Consider the following 6,024-nt stretch of genomic DNA (forward strand, 5'->3'; position numbering starts at 1 on the left):
TGGGTGACTTCATTTGCAAATGTAAACGTTAGAAATGATCCTCATACACGCGACAGTTGAGGGGCTGAAGTAGTAGTAGTAGTAGTAGTAGTAGTAGTAGTAGTAGTAGTAGTAGTAGTAGTAGTAGTAGTAGTAGTAGTCACCTTCCTTATTATGGATGACACGACTTTTCGGAGCGAATGCTTGCTCCTTCATCAGATTAAAAGCAGGAAGTACTAAAGGGGTATACTTAAAAGGTGCTACAAAGTAAACATGTCTAACAACGCGCTCTTTGTATAGCCTCTGTATGTATTCCCCCTTGGTGCTGACGTGAGTGTGAGAAAACGGGTACATAAAAGAATACATTCTAATATATATATTAGATATTTGATATCAAATGAACATGTACCAGTTGGTTCCTTGTTCGCAGATGGGACAGCAAAGGATTCTCGCCACCTTCTTTTTGCAACCAACCGACAATTAACAGAACTTGGCCAGGCAAAACACTGGTTCCGATATGATACTTTCCAACCTGTGAAACGACCATTGTATCAGCTGTGTCAATTCATGGCTTCGTTCTTCCCGTTAATGAAAATGGTTCCACACTTCTTCGTTGTAAAATTGACTGTCTCGTCTGTTTCAAGACGTTGCTTGAAATCATTGTCGAGGCACTGCGAAGTCCAGTCGGTCACGCTTGACTTCGATACTGCAACCTGGACGGCTCTCCGCACTGTACTCCAAGATGTGAGACTACGCGGATGTCTGTTTCAAGTGACTCAAGCTATTTTGGAAAAGGTGCAAGAAATCGGCTTGTCTGTGAGTATCTATACAATTTTTAATTGAATATTTACCAATACATATTATGTATACTATTTGTGTATTATAACATATTTGCATTTTCCAACGAACATTGTTGGATAGTTTGTAAATGATTGTGCTGGGTTGTGATGAAACATGTAGTTGATGTTTTGTGTGTGGAAAAACAGCTGGCTGACAACGAAGGAACACAACGTGACGTTTTGACTGAGAATTTGAGTGTAGTTACTGCAAACCTAGCACATAATCGTGTCAGCATGTCAGTAGTGTATTTCTTGTGAATCAGCCAAAATAAACCCTAATTCGCAGTCTCATGTCTGAATTCGTCATGTTCTCTCACGAACAGACATGTATAAAGTTCGTCGCAAAACTGATGTCCCTTCCGTTTCTACCACACAATCGTCCCGTTTTCTCAGTATTTGTGGGCCGATTTTGCTTGGGGCCGTGTTCACTATAACCCTTTCAAAGAATGGACTTGGTGCGTCTATACTTGAAGACAGTCATCCATTTGCTTATGCCTCATGGGCAATGACAAAAACACAAGTAAACTACGCACACATAGAAAAAGTGTCCTGGCCATTGCATTTGCATGTTAGAAATTCCACAATTATATATTTGGGAAAGTGGAGGCCAGCCATCAGCCGTTGATATAAGAATATCAGCATATAAAAAAACCCCCACATTTTGCTGCTCCACCACGACTGCAAACAATGCTTCTGCATCTAGAACAGTACAATCTGAAGTTAGTCTACTAAAGGGGCGAAGAACGTCATGTGGTGGACACATTGCCACGAGCCTTCATGAAAGGTGATTCAAACATTCCTGACTACGAGGAATTCGAGGTATTGACAGTTTTACTCATAACAGATGCTAGAAGAGAGCAACTCAAAGCAGAAACTGTCTGTGACCCAGAACATGTACTAATTCGCCAGTAAGTGAAACGTGGCTGACCTCGGTACAAACGAGATGTGCACACAGAATCATGAAAATACTACACGTTCAGAGAGAATAAATCACGGAATATGAAGGTATTCTGTTCAAAGGAGATAAAGTCATTGCCCCTAGATCTCTGCGACGTGACTATATGCAACATATCCCTTAAGGACACCTCAATGCTGAGTTCTGTCAAAGAAGAGCATACTTAGACTTTCTGTTTTGGTGTAACGTGGACTCTGATAATGAACAATCAATAGCTGAATGTGCAGTATGTAACAACTGCAAACCTCAGCAGCAGAAAGAACCTCTGAAGTGTCAAGATATTCCATCCAGATCTTGGTAAATACTCACCACAAATATATTCACCTTGAACTAAGCTGAATACCTTGTGCTAGGATAGAAATGAACCCTCTGAATACAACTTCACATGCTGTGATAAGAAAACTGAAAGGGCTGCTTGCAAGGTTCAGTGTCCCAGACACTCTCCTATCAGACAATGGACCACAGAATTTGCAAGATTTACTCAAACCTGGGGATTTACACATAAGACCAGCAGTCCAAGATTTCCACGGAGCGATGGACTTGCTCAGAAGACAGTTCAGTCGGCAAAAAGAATTTTGGCAAAATCAAGTCGATGTGTTAGTGACACATTCCTTGCCTTGCTTAACCAGAGATATACAACCATGGGATCAAGTCCTAGGGTCACCGGCACAACGACTCATGTTACGGAGAACCAAAACTGAAACTCCTAGCTACTTACACCTGTTGTCTGAAAACCATTCATTGTTCAAACGGCTTGAAGCGCTGAGAGGTCGACACAGTATTTCGATAAGACAGCTAAACCACTGCCTCCACTTAAACCCAATGACAAAGACTGAATCTTCTCAGAAAATAGATTTGACAGACTTGGTAAAACAACTAGATCAGTCACCCAGGTCCTACACCATATCTTCAGAAGGTTGAGACCTATGAAGGAATAGGAAATATCTTTCATCTACACATATGAAAACACCGGTTAAGCTCAGGCCCCAACCAAAACAAAATTAGCGGACTCACAAGTCACAAACATCAGCATGAGACCACAAACTACAACAAAGAAAGGAGAAGACACAAGACCTATAGTGATGCCTGAACACAACACACTGCCAAGCCAGATAGTTACCAGTAGTGGCAAAGTTGTGAAGCCAAATCCAAAATAAACTTGATTGACTTTAACTTGTGTTAAGTAATCTGTAACTTCTGACAATATCTTCAAACCAGTCATCTTTCTAAAGGTAAAAAAGGATGTAGATTTGACTAGTAGTGGGTTTCTATAGAGTGACATTGGATTTATCCCCCTTCCATGGTTCACGAGCACGTGCCCGAGGAGTCCGCCTGGCGACGAAGGAGCACGTGGTTAGAAAGTGTATTCTTGGAAATTACTGCTAGCATTTAACTGTGTATAATGAAGTTCACTCTTCTCAACATTGTTTTTGAAGCAGCAACTTACAGAAGCCATAAGACGTTTTCTGGTAAAAATTAAGGAAACGAAATAAAGCCTGTCATAGAGTGTCCCTTTAAATGATTAACAAAGTTTGATAACAGTTTGCTGAAGATCCACAGAATCAGTTGGTAGGGTGTTGTTGAAATTGTGACCCTAACGGTCGATTTGGATTTGAATGGTGGCTGCTACTGATGTTGTCTCTGTTTAGAAATCTAGAACTCATCACAGAGCATTTGAGAATCTGCAAACAGCTCCCGTGTAATCGTTGACGCTTTGTGTGTTGGTTTCAAGGCTCTTCGTCGATTTGGTCTGACTGACTGTCGTCAAGGTGCCGTTACCGATGCTGTTGCTGGCGTGGGTGGTGCCGCTGTTGAATTGTCTGAGACTTCTAGTTTTCTGACCTCCATGTTATCCACTAGGGTGATTTTGCTGAAAATCATTCTGCTTTTAAACAATGGACTTTTTATTGACTGCTATCTTGCCCCATGCCGGAGGTCGATGCATCGATCTACGTGCGTGTTGACTGTTTGGCCCAAAACATTGGAAACTCTTAACCATATTCTTTGTCTGTTGCCTCATGTGTCCTTGTGTGTGCGCATTGCAAATACGATTTGCATTGAGTGTTTCCGATAATAAGGAACTAAAAGTTCACATATTTGCCTTTACTTCTTTAATGGCAGCAGATTGATCATGTAATTTATCAATCCTATATATAACTGCATTAACCTAGGCTAATGTATGCAATGATTCTGCCAGTATTGACACAGTAAGATATAATGGGTAATTTTCAATACCAGTTCCAGAAGCATTGATGTGTATATGTGACAACTAACATGCATCCAGTGGTAACATATGAGAGAGTCACACCAGTTTAATAATGGCTTTCAATTTACGCAGAATATACATTTACGCTAGAAACACTGTCATATCAGATGATCATCAATACTAATAGTGGTGGTCTTTCTGAACAACGTATTGGAAACGTTAGTAAACGGAATCTCATTCCATAGACATGGTGGAGGGAAAAATCAATCAATGTTATTTAACAGGGCAACTTTAGAACATGCTGCTTCGGGAGCCTTCGATATATTTAAAAAAATATATAAAGCAAAAACAAATCATGGTCGACGCCAACCTGAAACAAGGCGTACACGAAGTCGTTACTGTACGTGGGATCGCCGTCGACAAGGTCATCAATACCAGACGCCCCTGAATTCCCTGTCAAAGATGTTGACAAGTGTTGTCTTGAAACACCAACGAGATCAGCACAACTAATAGGGAGAGAAGAAGGCAATGGATCATCCTAGCTTTAGTTTTAACTTTTGTCTGGAATCCTTGAACAGAACACCAGTAAAGATAAGGGTGTTATAGTATAGGAAATACGGATGTTACGAGAAACGTTACGAGATCTTAAGCTTACGAGCGTTTTGTGAAACGGGCCCCTGGTCAGAACTGATCTTCAGTATCCCACGTTTGCCGTTATAAGCGACTAACCGAATCAGGTTTTGAGGCTCGCTGACTTGGTTGATCGATGGCATCCTATCCCAGTTGATCGATGCTATTGATGCTGATCAGACTCGATTATTTACAGACTTCCTTGTCCTTCGTCGCCTTCTTCTTGTTGCTAGAATGCGTGTAGCACTGACCATACACTTGCAACACATAAGGTGTTGAGCTGACTTACCTTTTTAACAGGTAGACTGGGACCACACACAACGAATACGAAGGCATGTTTCCGCTTATTTGAAATTGATGATGAAAAGGGTGATGAAAATTGCGAGGTGGGTGTTATGCCAACGGGAATACCACCCCTATTGAAGAGTATTCATTTATAGTGACCTGATAAACTGATAAACCTCATCTCGCAAAGGTGAGCAGCTTCATTATCACTGAAGACATGACAGTGAAAATCAGCGGATTATTTTGTCGATAAAAATGGACATATGTGTAGTTTGAGGACATCAGATTGATTCTGCTTTGAATAAGCAGACGAAAAGAAAAATATATACCACATTGTCAACCAAATATATTAATATATCTTGTCCTGTGAATATTTGGTCGATGAAACCAAATATATTAATATATCTTGTCCTGTGAATATTTGGTCGATGATATCGTCTTTTCAGATGGACAACTTACTTCTGCACGTTTTTGCTATGTTCATCCGCTGACGCATATGTACATTGAAGAAACATGAAAAAAGAGGATTTTAGTGGCTCTTCTTTGAATAAATAATGTGCACGCTGTGATTACACGATGCCATTTAGAACGCTATCCGTCGAAAAACGTTGATGACAATAAATATTTGATGTATGGCTTGACAAACCAATATCGTTTCATTTCTACATGAATGTTTCGGGCTTGTCTATCATTCTAATACACAGCTGCGCATGCACTGTAGAAGGTTTTGTTAAGAAATATATACTACCCACGTTGTAAAACATATACATAAAACATTTTAATTATACATTTATTATTATGTTAATTAATATGTATAGACTTACATAATAACAGAAAACGATCTACTGCCATGTTATTATTGTATCTGAAGAGAAGGTTCTTTTAGATAATATTTATTTTCTTAGCCTTCCATTGACTCCACTGAGTGAGTGAGTTTATTTTTGCATCGCTTTGAGTACACATTGTACAATTGTGTGACATCGAACCCGGGTCTTTGGTGGTCAACTTCGGAAGCCTCTCACATGATTCAAGTTCTCAAACATGACAAAGCATGATCAACGACTTACTACACGTCACAAAACGCAGAAAGTATTTCTCAAGAGAAATGGGCATGACAACGGTTATGAATA

This window comes from Haliotis asinina, chromosome 8 (assembly GCF_037392515.1).
Source record: "Haliotis asinina isolate JCU_RB_2024 chromosome 8, JCU_Hal_asi_v2, whole genome shotgun sequence".
Classification (NCBI taxonomy): Eukaryota; Metazoa; Mollusca; class Gastropoda; order Lepetellida; family Haliotidae; genus Haliotis; species Haliotis asinina.